Source organism: Schistocerca piceifrons, chromosome 6 (assembly GCF_021461385.2).
Source record: "Schistocerca piceifrons isolate TAMUIC-IGC-003096 chromosome 6, iqSchPice1.1, whole genome shotgun sequence".
Lineage (NCBI taxonomy): Eukaryota > Metazoa > Arthropoda > Insecta > Orthoptera > Acrididae > Schistocerca > Schistocerca piceifrons.
The window spans coordinates 117274990-117296236 of NC_060143.1; positions in this window are offsets into that span (position 1 = coordinate 117274990).

Sequence of the window (21247 nt, forward strand, 5' to 3'; positions counted from 1 at the left end):
ATGGAACCAACAGAGCAAGGCACACATTTTTATGCTATGTTTCAGGAAACCGAGTGAAAACCGCTTTTCTTCTTAGTTCTAACTGACCGAATGCTGTATTTCATTTTGAGTGAATCACTATTGTAAACCACGACTGCCATGAAGCAATGTATGTAGAGGGATGATAGAACTTTGAGAGACTTCTGCCGAGGATAGCTCTACGCACCTTTTCTGAGAAACAGTGGGAACAAGTTTCTTGTTTCAATGTAAATTCTTCCAACAACGAAGATAGTAGCTCTCATTTTATTGTGATACGCTGAACGTAACGTTCTCAAGAAAGCTGTTCGTCTGGTTTCGATCTTCCTGATTATTTGTGCTGTTGATAATCTAGTGTTACTTTAACAAGCGCTCTGTGTCAGATACAGCATACACTATGTTGTGTTGCAGTTAAGCGACAATGAACTGCAGATTAAAACTGAAGAAACTACAAAAAGGCAAGAATTTAAGGAGATGGGACCTGGATAAACTGAAAGAACCAGATGTTGTAGAGGATTTCAGAGGGAGCATTAGAGAACGGTCGACAAGAACAGGGGAAAGAAATACAGTAGAAGAAAAGTGGGTAACTTTGAGAGGTGAAATGGTGAAGGCACTAGCGTATCAAGAACGAGTGCTAGTAGAAATCCATGGGTAACACAAGAGATACTGAATTTAATCGGTGAAAGGAGAAAATATAAAAATTCAATAAATGAAGCAGTCGAAAGGGAATACAAACGTTTAAAAATGAGACTGACAGGAAGTCCAAAGTGGCTAAGCAGGAATGGCTAAAGGACAAATGTAAGGATGCAGAAGCATGAATCACTAGGGGTAAGGTAGATAATGCTTACAAGAAAATTAAAGGCACCACCTGTATGAATATAAAGAGCTCAAATGGAAAACCAGTCCTAAGCACAGAAGGGAAAGGAGAAACGAAGGACTACGTAGAGCGTCTATACAAGGCAGATGTACTTGAGGGTAATGTTATGGAAATAGAAGGAGACGTAGAGGAAGATGAGAAGGGAGATACAATACTGCAGCAAGAATTTTACAAAACTCTGAGAGAGTTAAGTCGAAACAAGGCCCCGGGAGTAGACAACATTCCATTAGAACTACTGATAGCCTTGGGAGAGCCAGCCATGACAAAACTCTTCCATCTGGTGAGCAAGATGTGTGAGATCGGCGAAATACCCTCAGGCTTCAAGAAGAATATAATAATCCCAATTCTAAAGAAATCAGGTGTTGACATGTTTGAAAATTACCGAACTATCAGTTTAGTAAGTCACGGCTGCAAAATACTAGCACGAATCCTTTGCTGAAGAATGGAAAAATTGGTAGAAGCCGACCTCGGGGAAGATTAGTTTGGGTTCCATATAAATGTAGGCCGTACTGACCCTACTACTTCCCATAGAAGATAGGTTAGGGAAAGGCAAACCTACATTTATAGGATTTGTAGACTTAGAGAAAGCTTTTGACAATGTTGACTGGAATACTCCCTTTCAAATTCGAAAGGTGGCAGGGTTAAAATACAGGGTGCGAAAGGTTATTTACAATTTGTATGGAAACCAAATGCCAGTTTTAAGAATCGATGGGCAAAAAGGGAAGCAGTGGTTGAGGAAGGAGTGAGACATTGCTGTAGCTTATCCCCGATGTTATTCAAATGGTTCAAACGGCTCTGAGCATTATGGGGCTTAACATCTGCGGTCATCAGTCCCCTAGAACTTAGAACTACTTAAACCTAACTAACCTAAGGACATCACACACATCCATGCCCGAGGCAGGATTCGATCCTGCGACCGTAGCAGTTACGCGGTTCCGGACTGAGCGCCTAGAACCGCGAGACCACCACGGCCGGCACCGATGTTATTCAATCTGTATATTGAGCAAGCAGTAGATGAAACGAAAGAAAAATTTGGAATAGGAGTTAAAGCCCAGGGAGAAGAAATAGAAACTTTGAGGTTTGCCAATGACATTGTAATTTTGTCAGAGACAGCAAAGGACTTGGAAAATCAGTTAAACGTAGTGGACAGTGTCTTGAAAGGAGGTTATCAGATGAACGTCAACAAAATCAAAACGAGGATAACCAATTTAGTACTGGAGGAAAGCGTCGGGGGGTAAAAATCATTGACGGGAGACCAAGAGATGAATTCTGTAAGCTGATTCAGAGGGAAGTACATTGTAGTTGTTACTCGGAGATGAAGTGTCTTGCACAGGATAGAGCAGCAAAGAGAGTTGCATCAAATCAGTCTTTGGAATGAAGACAATTTCGTTATTGTAAGCTATTATAGAAATTGTAGTACTTGCTAAATAAGTTAGATGACATTCCACGTCTTTCACAATGAATTTAGTGTCCTCAATTATTCAAAATGACCGTCACAATCACATTATTTATTTTGCCGCTAACCGTTTTCAACCCGCGATGGGGTCATCTTCAGGGCAATTTACACCATTTGGTCGCTAGCTGGAGTCGCTACCCTGCCTGTGCACTGTTGGTAACTATCAATAGTTACTATCAATAGTTACCAACCGTGCTCAGGCAGGGTGACGACTCCAGCGAGCGACTAAATGGTGTAAATTGCCCTGAAGATGACCACATCGCGGGTTGAAACCGGTTGGCGGCAAAATAAATAATGCGATTGTGACTGTTATTTTGAATAATTGATTACATGTAAATTAATCGCTGTTTATCTCCATACAACTATGTTGTCTAAAAAAGAATTTAGTGTCGTTTACAAACAGAAAATAGATCGAATGGCGAATCATTGACATACACAATGAAAAACTGTGGACCAAGAGCGGCCCCTGCGGTACATCTATACTTTGTGGTGCCGGATCTCCCTCGATCTCCGCTTTTCCCATGCACATAGTGGGGGGGGGGGGGGGGGGGACCAAGATTTGTTGTCTGTTTGTTGACAGCTGTGGACCTCTTTCTGCGTGATCGATGAGACTTCCCTTAAATCTACAACACTCCGAGTATAGTGTGCCCTAAGCTATTCGTTCTTTTATTAAACTCAAGAGGATACCTATGGTTCTTAAATCTTCCTTAAACTTTCAAGTTCTTTACACACCCAAAGTTGTTACTTTGTTGATGCCTCTAACAGCGTCTAAACAGCGAATCTAATAACAGGAATGTGTTCTTTCATTCGTCCGTACATTGGCTTCTCAAAAAACTGTTACAAAACTCTAAAGAAAGCGACCTGTAGTTATCCACACTATCAATTTCTTCACAAGTATAAGCTGATAACACCAATTTTTCGCAAGGTTTTAAAATTTTAAAATTCAATGAGAAAATGTTTAGATGTGGGATGGTAATAAATACCATATCATGTCGTCATTTATAACTTTATTCTTTGCATCAGTCTGCCTCCTCCACGCTAATTATCAGACTTTGCCGGGTTCTTATGAAGTGTTCATCCCGTCAAGCTTATGAACGCAGCAGCATTTTCTGCGTGTAACGTATGCACACCTGCCGTATCTTCCCACGCATCCCAGCTATACGCGGAAACTGCTGTAAGCGAGTAAGAAGGCAATTAATGTTTCCCCGCCGCGATAATGACACGGGTTGGTTCAGCCGCATATGAAACAAGATAAAGCGACGAAGATTAAAACGCAGTATCCCCAAGTCTCCCCTCCGTACATAATACGTCCTGCAATTAAACGCGGAAACGCTGAGCTGTCTTCCACAGCCAGGGATAAGTAAACAATGTCCTACTGATGTATAACGGGAGTGGAAATGTTTACGACGTCTGTGGTGTTGGAGATCCGCAGAAAAGGGTTGGAGGGGAACGGATTCATGCATCGGCGCGGAAGAAATTTCGTGTTAAGACCTTTGACATTGTGCGCAACCAGTATGGAGGTTGGTTCCACCTGATGGTTACGTAACCACAGCCTTCCCACAAGAATTAGACGACTAGTAATTTTTAATCTCTCTCTTTCGCGTCTTATTTCTTCAGAACCCTACCGTCCAGTATGACGAATATCAGGCAATAGTATGTAGGTTAACGTGTCCGTGGACTCGAAATTGTACCCACATCGCATTTTGTAATACGTATGGAGAGCATTACGTTGTAGTTGCTTTTGTACCGGCAGCAGTACCCTTCACCAAGTTCAGTAGATGTACACAAAATTTTTCTACGCTTACCTTTTACTTACGGTGCATGGCCTCCTTCGAAATACTCTCTCCTCCACGTTTGACACATCGCTCCCAACCCCATTTCCACGTCCGGAAGTTGTACTGGTACGCCTCTTGCTGGATCGCGCGGTGCTCCGTCTGCGAATTTTCTTTTATCTCGTCTGTCGTTTCAAATCTTTGTCCTTTCAGTGGGGATTTCAACTTGGGAAATAAAAAAATTCTCACAGGTGCCAGATCTGGAGAACTCGGCGGATGAAGCAGTACGGTGATTTCATTTTTGGTGCAGTAGTCACGCACGGACAGGAACGAATGTGCGGATGCGTTATCTTGATGCAAGGACAATGAATTGTCTCGCCACATTACAGGACATTTCCTAATCACATTTCCTCGTAGGCGTCGCAATACGGCTCGATAGTACCATTGTCCTTGTGGCACGAATTCATGATGAACTAATCCTTCAAAGTCAAAACTGTCAGCATACCTTTGACATTTAACTGGGCTGACGAGCTTTTTTTGGTCTTGGAGAACCTTTCCCAACCCATTGTGAAGATTGAACCTTGGTCTCAGCATCATAACTGTAGACCCATATCTCATAGCCAGTTATGATTCTCTTAAGGAACATCCCGTTCTCATTTGCGCTACCCAAAAGCTCTTCACAGATAGCGAGGTGAAGATCTTTCTGGTGTTGACTCATGAGTCGGGGACGAACTATGTGGCAACACGATGCGTTCCAAGGTGCTGGTTCAGGATTTATTGACATGATCCAACTGAAATGCTACAGTCTTCTGCAATCTCTCGGATAGTCAGTCTTCGATTGGCACTACAGTTTCGTTGACGTTCCTGACATGAGCGTCTAAGGCAGATGTCGAAGGGCGTCCTGAACGAGAATCACCTTTAACTTCCGTCCGGCCATTTTTAAACCGTGTGAACCATTCGTAACATCGAGTACATCTTAAACGCTCATTACCGTAGGCTTCTTGCATCATTTGGCGTGTCTCTGTAAAGATTTTCTTGAGTTTAAAGAAAAATTTATGCAGACGTTGTAACCTTCCTCTTACTAATCGGCGTATCCTGCTTGCGATATGAAATATGACCGTCGATCGCGCGTATGCCCAATGGATTTTTCTAATTGGATAAGGCTATCTTTCCAGAAGAAGTGATACCGTTAAGTAGGAGGAAAGTGTACATCCGACCCTTCTGGTGGAAAGTCTACTAAAATTAAAAATAATTAAACCGAACAGGGCTATAATTTGGAAAATGAAAGTTATTTTGTGCAGTCACTCACGAACAACACTGGGCAGAAAAGGGATACCAGTGATCATGAATCCAAAAGTTACACTAATGAACGAAAAGGAAATAATTAACGGTCGCCAGCCCACTAGGGCAAGTTACATCCAAAATGCTATACAAGTTGATGGGAAAGAAAAACATGCATTATTAAACACTGACGTGGCAACTGTAGGTTGTCACATTTTATGACTACTTTTAAGTGAGTATGTAATGATAAAGAAAACTGAGAAGTCGCTCTTACGTTATGTTTGGCATTAAATTTTGAAAAAGTCAATCGATTAATGATTTGAAAACATGCAATTAAACTGTATGTTAATACTGAACTTCGTTACGTGAACAATGACTTTCAGTGACCTCAGCATAACATCATCAAAGAAATATAAAAAAAAAGCAAGCACTTTTTACTTTGCCGTACTTATTTTACAAATTGGATTTCATATTATTGTCTGAACAACTGAGCCTTTTTTACTGACTTGAACAGAATTAAATACTAGAATACGTTCCAAACCAAACAGCCATGTGCTCCAAGCTATATGTAAAATAAATAAAACTTCCACACTCTTAATTTGTGCATTTCTTTAGATTTGGATTTTTTCCAATGATTGATTCTCAAACTTGAAAAATGAAATCTTTACTTTAGTCATATATTGAAGCCTCTGTTGTACAACAGTTAATTGAAAGTAGACTGAGGCTAAAATTCTTAAAAGAGAATTTATTCATTAATAAACTGGCTGTAACTATACAATTTGTTTCTTATGACACTCAATTAGCATATTAGGAAAAAAAAAGGAACAAGGATCCTGCTTGGTAACAATGTCTGGGGGCAATGAGGACACAATCACCCTGAGTTTAAGTGATGATTATTGAAATAAATCTTATCAATCAAATCACATTCAGTTGTGCTGCTGGGTTAGCCGTTAATACGTTCTACCAATGAACAGTCTAACTTCAGTGCTGTGCATACGACGAGGCTCGGAGCCGACGACGAAACTGTGTTGCTGAACGTCTGCTGTTGTTGAAGACGGTAGCATATTGTGGAGCCACGGGTAATTATAGGAACGGGCAATCATAATTAATACAGCCTCTTCCCGCCGTCCACTGTCCGTACTCCTGCTCTAGACATCTAGCCGGCGGCGACCACGATGAAGCCGAAAACGGTACTCTCTACCGCGAGAGCGTTAACACCACACTTCCGCACACACAAGCGCTGGAACCAGTGTCTCGCTCTCTCCGCGCGCTCTGCGCAACAACTGCCTACCCAAAGATTTTACAACGCACAAGCACTGCTATTATTGTTGCTAGTCGATGCAAATAACAATTCCTTTGGCTTTTTCCCAGAGCTTATAAGTTTCACAGTAAAACACGGATAAATACAATGAAACATCAACAGACTTTTACCTAAACGTACGCATACAGTGAAGCAATGTCCTTACTTATTAAAAGAAAGCATTTAAATTACAAATATTTACGTACAATTAAAAAAAAGTTATATATCGGTAGCAGGTGCCATGCATCCTGCATTTTTGGTGTTACAACGTGTTGCTCCTCTAGCTCTTCCATCTCGAAATTCGCAAACTGTACGACACAACGATCTACTTAATAGAACACTGAACAAAAGGTAACAGACATACAACAATGGACCCAACTCAATGTCACGTACAGCCATGTATTTGACCAAGGTCGCACAGACGTGGATGATGCTGATTGTGAAGGAAGGCTCTCGACATCGCCCATAGGCGACGAAGTCCAGCCAACTCGAAAGGACATCTGGAGGGAAAGAGATTTTCCAACGACGAGGGTGTTTGCTCAGTGGTTCTCGAATGGCTCAGCGATCAAGGAGTGGATTTTTGTCGTCGAGGAATGGAACGACTGGTGCGATGTTCTGGCCGTTGTTTGCAGAGGCCTGACGATTATGTCGAAAAACCGTATCGTGTTCCTGTGTCACCGTGATGTGTAGTGTAGCATTCAGTAAAAGTTACTTGGCTTTCTGTAATCATGTGTAACTTAACTTTTGAAGTCCCCTCGTAGTTATTCATTAAGTTTTGCATTGGTTACCGGTTGCAACGGACCACTGGATTCCTCTGATAACTTTGAACATGCGTTGCAAAAACATGTGTGGTTACTGCAGTAGGTGTCATACCGAGTTATCCTAGACGCATCACGCAGCGCTTAGCACCCTATTTCGTCCTCTTGAAGGCGACTCAGTATAGGCTCCACGAGAGATAACAAGCGATTGGGCGGCATTACGACTCAACTATTGTCCACAACTCATGGACGTTGGCTAGAATTCGGTATAGAGCGAGGTGTAACAGTAAATCAGGGAGAAGGGCAGTTGAAATCCACCTCCATCCATCCACATTGAGTTTTTCCTTGGTCCCCCTGAAGTACTTAAGGAAAATACCGGTATGGTGCCTTCGAAAAGAGAACGGCCAATTTCCTTTCCCTCTTTTCCACAGTCCGATCTTTTGCTCTGTCGCTAATGGCCTCATCGTCAGCGTGACGTTAATTTCTACTCCTGCTGCCTTCCTTTCGGAGTTCGGTGCGAGGAGCGCTCAAGTCACATGTCCCGCATGTAATGTAGTGTTGGGAAGGGCATAAGAGCATCGTCATGTCAGTGGATTCTGTAATTGATCTGACCTACTTTCGGAATCATGGCGTGGTGCAGTGTTTTTGCAAAAGCGTGAGATGCCTACGGGGTTTTGTAGGTAACAAATAGATACATGCTGCAAGACATTAGGTTGAAAGCAGTTTGTTATGAAACGTCTGCAGGTTTCATGTCATTTACATTAACGCGTTTTAAGAGCAAACCTTTCTAAGCAGTGTATCCGTCTGCCGGCTGGGGTGGCCGAGCGGTTCTAGTCGCTACAGTCTGGAACTGCGCGACCGCTACGGACGCAGGTTCGAATCCTTCCTCGGGCATGGGTGTGTGTGATGTCCTTAGGTTAGTTAGGTTTAAGTAGTTCTTAGTTGTAGGGGACTGATGAGCTCAGCAGTTAAGTCCCATAGTGCTCAGAGCCATTTGAACCATTTTGAAGTGTATCCGTCTGCTTTTTAAAAAAAATTTAAATTTATTTTTATTTATTTATTTTTTTAGAATACTGAAAAAGGGGGGGGGGAGCAGAGTGGGCACTGGTGGGATCTGGAGGCCTGGCCACAGTGTTCCCCGCACCCTCAAACTGCCCGGACTGACTTTGGAAACGAAGGGAGACTAAGCGTATTGAAAATAAAGAGAAATAGGATTTTTTATTCATCGTCGGAAAGCTAAGTTAGTCGACAATGAAACAGAAGGAATAAGATATAAACATTTAAGTCCTCGCCGAGATGGGAAGGGGCGGAGGGAAGGATGCAGCGCCCTGTCATCCATGCGGCGTCGCCCATATGGCGCTGGACGTGGGGGCACAGATGTCGGATGGGGTCCTGCATCTACATTCTTAGCGACCGATTTTTTGACATTATCGGTACCTTAGGCCATACGGTACGTATGTATTCAGTCCATTGCGCTGGAGACATCGTGCTGCTAGAGAAGCCACAACGTTTGGTTGCATTCCGAAATTACATCTACAAGCGGTACTTTGGAGCGGAACCTTTCTGACCAGTCATGGAACAGACCAGTTGAGATTTAAGTTAGAGTGATATGTGGAAGGAGAGACAAACCGCACTTGAGTTTCAGCGACCGCTGGGACTTTTCGCATCGCGACGGCGTAGCCAGCAGTTTTCATGGTTCTAAACGTTCAAATTCGATGACTTTCGTCTAGTGTTTTATTGCGGTGGCCGTTTCTACACTGCAACATTGTGGAATTTATGGTGAGAACGTTGCCTGTACCGCGTTTTGGCGTACTATTTCATTGTAAATCATTTTAGAGATTTGCTTTCTTTGCGACCTAAGATAACTCTACTGTTCCGAGCGGGAGACTTTATTCCATGCTCAAGGATTAACATCAGTCTTTTATTAACTTATCCGCAAATATAGGTATTGGATAACGTTGCTAGACCTCATATTTAATATTAGTGCAGGGATTAGAATTTATATGGGGCTCCTTTCGCTGTATTTTTAGTGATTTGTGGTAATGTATTCCACTTTCTCCCATGGAGGACTTATACTGCTGAGTCAAAACGTTATGACCACCTGCTTAATAGCTTGTTTGTCCGTTTTAAGAACCAAATAGGTCACTGATTCTGCGTATCAGGGATCCCACAGTTTCTTGGTAAGTTTGTGGGAGTATGTGACATTAGATTTCTACGCACAGGGTATGTAATTCGCGTACATAACGGGCGGTGATGGTGCCCGCAGGCGACCCAGATGCCTGCCACAGGATTTACATCAGGCGAATTAGGTCGCCGAGGCATCAGCGTGAGTTCACTGTAATGCTTCTCAAACCATTGTAGCAAGGTTCTGGCTCGGAGAGACGGACATTGTACTGTTCAGAGATGACATCGCCGCCGGGGAAGACATCAAGCACGAGGCGATGCAGATAGTTCGCAGCTGTCAGCTTGTCTTCGATTACTGCCACAGGTCCCAGCAGAATGTCTCCCACAGCACAATACTTCTGTCACGAAGCTGCGTCTGTGGCGCGCTGCACGTTTTCGAGTCGCCGTTCATCTCGATGACAGCGTTTGTGGCGACGACGTAGAGTAGCAAAAATGTGATTCACCCTAAGAGCCGACACGTTTCCATTGATCGACGGTCGAGTATCGATGGTCTCATGCCCACTGCAATCGTAAACCGACAGTGTCGTTGGATCAATGTGTGAACTTGTAGGGGTGGTCTGCTGCGGAGCTCCACGATCAACGATGTACGAGGAACGGTTTGCTCCGAAATACTTGTGTGTGCACCAGCATTGTGCTCTTTCGGCAGGGATGCTACAGATCACTGTCGACGCGAGAGGTAGCCGCGCTGTCTTGGGCGTCTTGTCACAGTCCGCGCGGCTCCCTCCCCCCCCCCCCCCCCCTACCCTTCGGAGGTTCGAGGCCTCTTTCGGGCATGGGTGTGTGTGTTGTCCATAGCGTAAGTTAGATTAAGTTAGATTAAGTAGTGTGTAAGCTTAGGAACCAAAGACCTAAGCAGTTTGGTCCTATAAGATCTTACCACAAATGTACAGTTTAGATCACTGTCCATCCTACGTTACAGAGCAGATAAGCCTTCGAACCCCACGTTCTGTGAAGAGTCGTGGAAGTCCAATTATTTAACGCCTAGTGGTAGTTTCACTGACCTACCTCTTTCCGTAGATGCTCACAACAGCAGCTCGTGAAAATTCGACCAGTTTCGCCGCTTACGAGATACTCAGTGGTTAGCACACTGGACTCGCATTCGGGAGGACGACGGTTCAATCCCGTCTCCGGCCATCCTGATTTAGGTTTTCCGTGATTTCCCTAAATCGTTTCAGGCGAATGCCGAGATGGTTCCTTTGAAAGGGCACGGCCGATTTCCTTCCCAATCCTTCCCTAACCCGAGCTTGCGCTCCGTCTCTAATGACCTCGTTGTCGACGGGACGTTAAACACTAACCACCACCCACCACGAGATACTCGTTCACAGGCTCTGCGTGATACACTACTGGTCATTAAAATTGCTACACAAAGAAGAAATGCAGATGATAAACGGGTATTCATTGGACAAATACATTATACTAGAACTGACATGTGATTACATTTTCACGCAATTTGGGTGCATAGATCCTGAGAAATCAGTACGCAGAACAACCACCTCTGGCCGTAATAACGACTTTGATACGCCTGGGCATTGAGTCAAACAGCGCGTACAGGTACAGCTGCCCATGCAGCTTCAACACGATACCACAGTTCATCAAGAATAGTGACTGGCGTATTGTGACGAGCCAATTGCTCGGCCACCAATGACCAGACGTTTTCAGTTGGTGAGAGATCTGGAGAATGTGCTGGCCAGGGCAGCAGTCGAACATTTTCTGTATCCAGAAAGGTCCGTACAGGACCTGCAACATGCGGTCGTGCATTATCCTGCTGAAATGTAGGGTTTCGCAGGGATCGAAGAAGGATAGAGCCACGGGTCGTAACACGTCTTAAATGTAACGTCCACTGTTCAAAGTGCTGTCAGTGCCAACAAGAGGAGACCGAGATGTGTAACCAATGGCACCCATGCCATCACGCTGGCGCCAGTATGACGATGACGAATACACCCAATGTGCGTTCACCAAGATGTCGCCAAACACGGATGCGACCGTCACGATGCTTTAAACAGAACCTGGATTTATCCGAAAAAATGACGTTTTGCCATTCGTGCACCCAGGTTCGTCGTTGAGTACACCATCGCAGGCGCTCCTGTCTGTGATGCAGCGTCAAGGGTAACCGCAGCCATGGTCTCCGAGCTGATAGTCCTTGTTGCTGCAAACGTCGTCGAACTGTTCGTGCAGATGGTTGTTGTCTTGCAAACGTCCCCATCTGTTGACTCAGGGATCGAGACGTGGCTGCACGATCCGTTACAACCACGCGAATAAGATGCCTGTCATCTCGACTGCTAGTGATACGAGGCCGTTGGGATCCAGCAGGGCGTTCCGTATTACTCTCCTAAACGCACCGATTCCATATTCTGCTAACAGTCACTGGGTCTCGACCAACGCGAGCAGCAATGTCGCGATACGATAAACCGCAATCGCGATAGGCTACAATCCGACCTTTATCAAAGTCGGAAACGTGATGGTACGCATTTCTCCTCACAACAACGTTTCACCAGGCAACGCCGGTCAGCTGCTCTTTGTGTATGAGAAATGGGTTGGAAACTTTCCTCACGTCAGCACGTTGTAGGTGTCACGGCCGACGCCAACCTTGTGTGAATGCTTTGAAAAGCTAATCATTTGCATATCACAGCATCTTCTTCCTGTCGGTTAAATTACGCGTCTGTAGCGCGTCTTCTTCGTGGTGTAGCATTTTAATGGCCAGTAGTATAATAATCTACCCTTTGTCAAAATCGCGTATCTCAATGAACTTCCCCGTTTGCAGCCCATACCTTCGTTAGGGTGATTCCCCGTCCGTGTCTGCTCCGCTTACATGCCCGCAACGCCACCAGGCGGCATGCAACTTCGCGGTTGGGAGTGATCATACTGCGTTGACTGAGCAGCGTATGAAATTGAATTGCATGAATTTTCGCGCTAATTTCTTGCACTGTGATTTTAAAATCCCCACAAACAGTCGCTACCGACCTCGGTTCAGGGGCACCACAACTCGCGATTTACGAGCGCCATGGGGTCGGGCACGTGAGCCGAACGCTTGTAGGAAGGGGCTATGTGGGCAGCCGTGGTTCAGTCTTGTACAGTGCGTTGCACCAGAGTATCAATCACGTCGGTGTGCGTATTGTATTTCGACGCTTCCTTGTATTATCGGCTTTCATTCAGTGTTCTGCACTCGACGGACTTGGCATTATTTACAGATTATGAGTTTGCATTTGGAGAGGGCAGTAAAATAATCGAGGGTGATTTCTAATTCTCCTCTTGTTATTTTCAGCCCAAACTCACTTGTAACTTATCACATTTCTAAGGTCACATCCCGTGTGCTCACATATCCTTTGTCTGTCGCAGCTGATGTGAGCAGAATTAACTCAATATATTCTGCCTTTAGTGGAATTGTTATTTAGACAAAAAACTGCCGTTGGTAGGTAGTATATTTATTTCTCAGCGTGCATATTCGGCTACAGCGGGGCTCTTCCGCTCACAGGGCTAATCCGCTTGAAATAAGAAACGTTGCAAAAGTGTACTACACTCATGCTCATAAATTAAGGATAATTGCAGAATGGGGTGCCACACAACGTGGCACTACACAAAACTGGCGCTAATAGCATAGGCACATAGGGAACACACACGACACAGATCTGTTAAGTCCATGGTATTGGTGATAAGTTGAGAAAACCGTTCCGAAACACATGTGCTACAAAACGTCACTGTTTTCTGAGCATGTACACCGACATCAATATGGGATATGATCACCATTGACACATACACATGCCGCACAACCGGTTCGCATTCTCTGGACTCTGGATCCGGTGGTCGAGCAGCTGCTGGGGTATAGCCTCCCATTCTTGCACCAGTGCCTGTCGGAGCTCCTGAAGTGTCGTAGGTGTTTGAAGACGAGCAGCGATACGTCGACCGAGAGTATCCCAGACGTGCTCGAGGGGGTTTAGGTCTGGAGATCAGGCAGGCCACGCCATTGGCCTGATATCTTCTGTTTCAAGGTATTCCTCCACGATGACAGCTCGGTGGAGCCGTGCGTTATCGTCCATCAGGAGGAAGCTGGGACCCACTGCACCCATGAAAAGGCGTATATACTGGTGCAAAATGACGTCCCAATACACTTGACCTGTTACAGTTCCTCTGTCAAAGATATACAGGGGCGTATGTGCACCAATCATAATCCCACCCCACACCATCGAACCACGACCTTCATACAGCTCCCCTTCAAGGACATTAAGGGGTTGGTATCTGGTTCCTGGTTCATGCCAGATGAAAACCCGGCGAGAATCACTGTGCAGACTATACATGAACTCGTCTGTGAACATAGCCTGGGACCACTGTTCCAGTGACCATGTACTGTGTTCTTGACACCAGGCTTTACGGGCTCTCCTGTGACCAGGGGTCAGTGGAATGCACCTTGCATGTCTCCTGGTGAATAAACCATGTCTGTTCAGTCGTCTGTAGACTGTGTGTCTAGAGACAACTGCTCCAGTGGCTGCGGTAAGGTCCCGAGCGAGGCTACCTGCAGTACTCCGTGGCCGTCTGCGGGCACTGATGGTGAGATATCGGTCTTCTTGTGGTGTTGTACACTGTGGACGTCCCGTACTGTAGCGCCTGGACACTTTTCCTGTCTGCTGGAATCGTTGTCATAATGTTGAGATCACACTTTGTGGCACACGGAGGGCCCGTGCTACGACCTGCTGTGTATGACCAGCCTCCAGTATTCTACCCCTCATAACTTCATCAATATGTGTTCTTTGAGCCATTTTCAACACACAGTCTCCATTAGCACCTCTGAAAAAGTCTGCACCCTTACTCGCTGCACCGTACTCTGACATGCACCAACACACCTCTGCGTATGTGGACTGCTGCCAGCACCACCCTGTGACGACCGCAGGTAAAATGCACCGCATGGTCATCCCCCCCCCCCCCCCCCCGAGGTGATTTGAACCCTCATACGGTCCACCAGAGTGTTGTTCCACCATGTATCAGCATTATGCTTAATTTATGAGCGTGAGTGTAGTTCCTCGCATAGTCAGGTCGTTTTGTCTTCTGTGTGTGCCAGTACCTCTGTGTCGCCGCATGGCGTTGTAGTCAACGTGTTTTCTGCTACCTTATTGACAGGACAGAAGAACAAACTCTAGAGATAAGCGAATTGTGATGGATTATGGCTATGGTTAAGAACAGAACCTAACAAGTTAAGGTTTACCAATCACAATAACGTAAAATCTTAAACTCTTATTGTTACTTGTATTAGAACACATGTCATTCATTGAGTGTACCAATAAATTTTGATACCTGTTTCCATAAAGGTCTGGTTAGTCGCGTGTTTCAAAATGTCTGGGGAAGGGGGCTGTTTCGCACTATACACGTGGGGCTTTTCCGCTTAGCCATATTATGATTTTAACTGATGTTTCATTGCGAAATTCTAGAGAATACGATTTCTTGGATTCTTTTCAGATGGCCCATACATACAAAATCAAAAGCGGAGTGCTTCATGGTCTGAGGAAGATATAAAGCATGCAGTAACAATTGTTATAGGCAATGAGCCGTATGTGCCTCATGTTCTCGTCATCATGTATTTTACACCCTGTTTTTACCGTACTTCCATCTCATTACGTTAATTAAAATTTTTACTGTCACTGAGTTGCTGCTTTGCCTGACCGTGAATGGCGTTAGCAGCGTGTATCGATATATCCTCTCTCGTAGTATCTTTGCTCGACTGCTATAACTTCCCGCTCGTAGTCTGTTGTAAGGGAGTTGGTCACCGTTCGGGTTGCGAGTTCGTGCTAGTCAGTTGGAACGCGTCTTGGTGGATCGTCGGTCGGTCGTCCAACCGGTCGACGCGTTTTGGCTCGCCGATCGTTCATGACTCGTCTGTGTGTGTGTGCATCGACTCCCTATTTGTCGTCGTGTGTGATTAGTTACTGTTGAGTATCGTTCAGGTCTTCGTGCAAGTGTTTGTCAGGTTGTGTGTGTAGTTGGCGTGATTTCCTTGACAAGTTATTTTAAAAGTTGTCGGCACACTGACTCTGAGTGGTCGGTCGTCTCATCGGGTGACGTACATCTGGTTCTCTGAGCGCTTCTGGCCCCCTTCAATTACCATCTTGTGGTCCTTTCCTGGTGCAGGGATGTCGTTTAGCCAGTGGGCGTGTTCCCCTGCACGGTTGGGTCCGAGCCAGTATTTCCGCCGTCGTGTGTCTGGAAGTGAGTGGGAGACGGACGATCAGTGCCGTCGCGACAGAGCAGCAGTCGCGGACGGACCAACGGGCAGTCGGTCGGTTACTGCGGACCGGGGAAGATATCTCCGCGCGGTGCAGCCGGCAGGGTCCGCTGCCGGTCCCTGCGCAGTGTCGGAGCGTGTGTGGAGCTGCTCCATCGCTACGAGCTTCGTGGTTCACCAACCCAGGACGACAGAGTTGAGTAGTGGTTTCTCGCATCCAAGCAACGCCCATTCATGTTGTGTGCTTCGTTTCGGTGGTTCGCTGTTTGAATTGTCATGTACCGACTGGTGACAAGCCAGTCGTTTTTCGGTTGGTCCTTGGCTGTCACCTGGTTAGGTTCCGACGGATCAAGTATAGTTGGGCTCACCACCTGTCTCGCCTAAGTGAACGAGTGCAGACCGACCTTCTTGGAGGCTTTCTAAGTGCCACCGGCGATTAATTATCTGTTGTCAGCTACCTTAAATTTTAGGCTTATGGTTATTGTTTGTTTCTTAAAATTTTGCAAATTAATTTTTAAATTTATCTTTCAAACTTAAACGCTGCGGCCTTCTGCCTTTAAAGATTATGGTAATGTATTTTGAAATTTTCAAGTTTGATTGTGGCCCTCAGCCACTGGTATTGCACCTTGCATATGTTATATCTTTTAATTATTTTATTACTATCTTAATTGAATTTTTGATTTTTTTAGATTTCTTGTTGGCCTTTTGCCTTTAAAGGTCTATGGTAATATATTCTAAAATTTTGGAAATTAATTGTGGCCCTCGGCCATTTGTATTGCACCTTGCGTATGTTGTTTTTTGAATTATTTTGTTGCTATCTTAATTGGATTTTTACCTTGTTAAGATTTCTTGTTGGAGGCCTTCAGCCGTGAAAGAGTCGCTAAATTACAATAAATGACAATTAGAAGCAGAAACTGACTTCAACCCTTGGCCCTTTCCACAATCCTATTACCGGTTCTGTCCAGCGGGTTTAGTGGGCGTCTCAGGCAACTCCTCTGGATAAAGTGTCAGCAATGTGCTACATGGTTTCATGAAGAGTGTGTACGTGCAAAAGGATGAAAAATGTTTACTTGTGGTAAATGCTTGTGATTTGGAAGCTGAAATACACTGGGCGGAATATCTCATGACTGGGTGGAATAGCTCTGATTTCTGCCGTCTTCGGGTGTTTGTTTAATACTTTTTTCGTGTGAAGGAATTTCGACCTTTTATATGCTGGAATGTGTTCACAATTAAAAGACCATCATTGTATCACACTGACAGATTTTTTAAAAAGAAATTCATGTCGTTTTATATAGGACTTACAGTCGTAATGCTCGGAATAGCCTCACTGTGCCAAACAGCAAGTTTTAGAGACACGGGCTGGTCCTGAGACATGGAGAATGACTATTGTGACTAATTCTTCTTCTAAGCAGATACCAAGCGATAGAACGTGCAGTTTACCTCTCCAGTGCACACACTCTCTCTTTAAAAGAGTGTGCCGTATACTTTAAGGCTGTTACGCTATGAAAATCTTTCCCCGTTTCGAACATTTCATAAATTTAAGGGGCGATCGAAAAGTTTCCCTTCAACGGCTTTGCTGCAGAGTATATTGAACTTAGCGCGTCTCCGATGCCAGGATATAAGCAAGGGATTAGTGAGACATTAGTGTGTTTTCCACCTGCCTGCTGTAAATGGCGAAAGTTATTACTAGATGCGTCCATAAAAGACCAACGTGCTGTTAGTTTTTTGTTGGCTGCCAAAGGACGAACACCGGTAGACATTCATCGGAGAATGAAATTTGTGCGGGGCAGCATGTCTACCGAACACCACCGTTGCGGAATGTTGCTGCTGGTTCATGATAACGAAAGTCCCCATATCGTAAATGTCGTAGCGCAGACGTTACGCCAACTCCTGACCTCTACCCATTAGATTATCATGCCTTAGGTCGCTTAAATAAAGCCTTGAAGGGTCGACGATTCCTGTCGGAAGAGTGTGCGCAACAGGCACTTACGGAACTGGTATCTTCAACCTGGAACGTCGGTGGGTTGCTTGCCTCAATGCACAAGGCGATTATGCGGGGCATACCGATTCTGGACTGTACGACTTTCGAACGGAATCTTTTTGATCGCCCCCTTATGTAAGTCAGATCGCATTTCCATTCATTTATGAACTAAAATTTTGTAGACCGAGGGGAGTATTTTCGGGATATCAGCACTCAGGCCATTCCTGTTACGTACTCAGATAAAGTTTATGGAGGAGTAAGTGGCTTACAGATTTTCTGCATATCAGGGGTTTTATTTCATCCAGTTAAATGCTCCATACGTCTGTGTTCCCCAAACTAATTATAGTGCCTCGTTGGCAATATGGATGCATCAGCTTGCGACCGAACCGCCGAATCTTTCCATCAGTAAATGGGGTATGTTCTCAACTGACTCGGTTGTTTTAACCCCCTCCACTGACAGAATGACCCGCTTCCTACTTCCGTATGTATAAAGCCAATACGGACTTGTAGCTGTCACGCCTTTGCGCTTACTGCTACGTATTTTAACCGTAAATAGCGCAGCCCTAATGGTAAGAGGTAGTAGTGAATTCACGTTATTAATCTTTGGAGACAGCACAGCTGCCACAAGCTCAGCTCACTTTTACTCCACTCCTACCCTCGCCATTGCACCACATTAACTAGGTGCTACAGGGACCTTGCTAAATTCACTTGCGTATACATTTTTGACCGTTACTCGCCAGTATTTACCTAATGATTAGTACACTCCTAACCGGACTATTTCCCAAAGAGCTGTGATGATTGAACGGGTTCGATCCACGGCCTACAGTGCCCTACAGTTCACACGGTAACACTGCCTACCCGACCCACTTAACTTGGTAGTGAGCTTATGTATCCAATCACCACTGCTAGCAGCAGTGGATAATCCTATCAGCACGACGAGAGCAGCAGACTTACCGTCGAATCCTCCTGAAAATACTTATAACTACGGTCGCCAGCTCTGAAGGAGCAAAAGAATAAATCAATTTTTTGGCTCGTTTCAAAGTGAAACGGCTTGAGTTGAATTTAAACTTAATTCTGAATATTACTATTTCTGATCATTCTAGGTGATTCTACAAAGCAAATACTCTCTCAATTTCTGTGAGTTGGCTTGGTAATTACCACCAAGACAACTTATGCAACTTAGGTTAACAAAATTCTATCCTTCAACTTATTTAATGATTTTGGATATTACTCTTTGGTCGATTGATATAGAATTAGTTAAGTGACTTTACTTGAAAGGTTACTCAGAAAATTTAAGTAACTATAAATAGGCGACTCATTCTGGTGTGACCATTGCTCTTTTCAACATTCTTATATGCTAAAGTATTCTACAACCAAAAGAATTGTAAATGAAAGAGGCGATGGTGGCCTCAGTCTGATTTCACTACACTATGTCTCAGGTTACTACACTTTACAATGAACAACATGCGTCGTAATTTTACTCATTACTATATTCTGTCCTCTGCACTTGCATAAAAGAAAACTGGTATTCTCCTTTTACATGTATACAAAGTTCGACTTAACAATTGCAAGCAGTCTTGCCTTGGGTAGACGTGTCGGTGCTGGTGGTGAGATGCATGTGGCTAACGCAGCTCTTCATGCCTCATGCCCTCAATGGCGGCTGGAACTACGAGCTGTAGCACTCGTATAAGCTACTGCACGTCCGCCATAAAATCTGGGCGCAGGAACTCTTACAATCAACCCCAGTGGCATAGAGACGGCTTCGACAACCATTCGTCGCGTTCTACTCCACAAACGGCGACGATATTCTCCTCTTCGCTGTTGCACAATCACTTTTGCGTGAGCACAGTTACGCACGTCCGGTCACGTCAACACTCCCCAGGCCATTTCCTTGTTCAGTCCCTGTGTCTCCAGCTACCTCTAGCTACGCTCGTATCACCAAGAGTGGGGGCGTTCCCCTACCATCTTTTCACCGAAATCGTTTAGTATTTAAGAATATTTATATTTATTACCCTGGAGTTCATACCAGTCATAATAATTTACTACTAGCGCTTTATAACATTAAATCATACAGTAATAATTTATAATTACCAAGAAAAAGAATACATTTGACTCCGAGAGCTTAGTGCATTGTCTGACAGGCAGCGCTAATTCCCAGTTTCGCCAATAGATGGCATCAGGGTGCACTCCCTGGCAGTCTCACACCAGCGCGCCCGTTTCCGACGCGCGGGCTCCAAATTACTGTCAGCTCACCATCATTTCAGTTCCGTTACACATGCCCCACTTCTTATTGAAGTATCTAACAGTGATAATTCAATAAGAAGTCTCTCCTATAATGAATCTGAAATTTTCGTTAAGCTTTTTACCAAGGGTTTTCCCTTTCTTACTGATACACCTCGGTACTTATATTACATATTTAAAATTAAACACCAATTCTCTCTCTCTTTCCTGCTAAACATTACATAAATGATTTACATATATTCTTTCCAATTTTCTTACTTCTAAACACAGTACACTTTAAACATTTTTTTTTTTACAAAAATTTTAAATACACTTCTTTTATCTCAGGCAAGTAAAACACACGTTATGCGCCTATTACTTTAGAGCCCGTCCTTTTCACTTTATCTCCTCACTTTTCTACCTCTTCCACAACACTTATTTACACATCTATTAAGGCTTTCTTAGAAGCTCAGTCTTCCCAGTCTGTTTAGTCTCTACTTAAACTAGAAGTTTCATTAGAATACTGCAACATATTTTAGTGAACATTTACCTTTCACATAGAACAAAAGAAACAAAACTATTTACATATTGGTTTACTTTAATATTTATTTATATATTTATTTTCAATCTGGTAGAATTCGTGGTTCATACCTTTTGAGATCCACTATGTTTCTTACTCCCAGGCGTTTGCCTGTTAATGGGTACTCTAAATAATAAGCATTCACATTGGGTATGGACACTATTTTAAATGGTCCATTATATATATATTTAAATTTGCTGATCTCGTTATTAATTTTACTTGACTTTTCATGTGTTTTTACAAGGACGAGATCACCTATTTTGAATTTAGGATTCCTTATTTTCTCGTCATGACGACGAATTCTCGCATCTGCTTGTTTTCTCATCTTGTCTTTTACTAAGTTCTTTTTACTATCATAATCTAATTCAACTCTATCTGGAAATTCTAGTAGGTCTTCTACTAGACTTTTACTTCTTGTCTTTTTCAGGATTTCTTCTGGAGTAAATCCAGTGCTCTCGTTTGTTAATGAATTCATGATTTCTTCGAATTCACTCACATACATGCCCCACTTCTTGTGGTTGCTATGGCAGTACGTCCTAAATAACCAACCTATCTCACGCATATATCTTTCTGCCGGATTGCTTGATGGGTGATAAGCTGAGATATGTACCACTT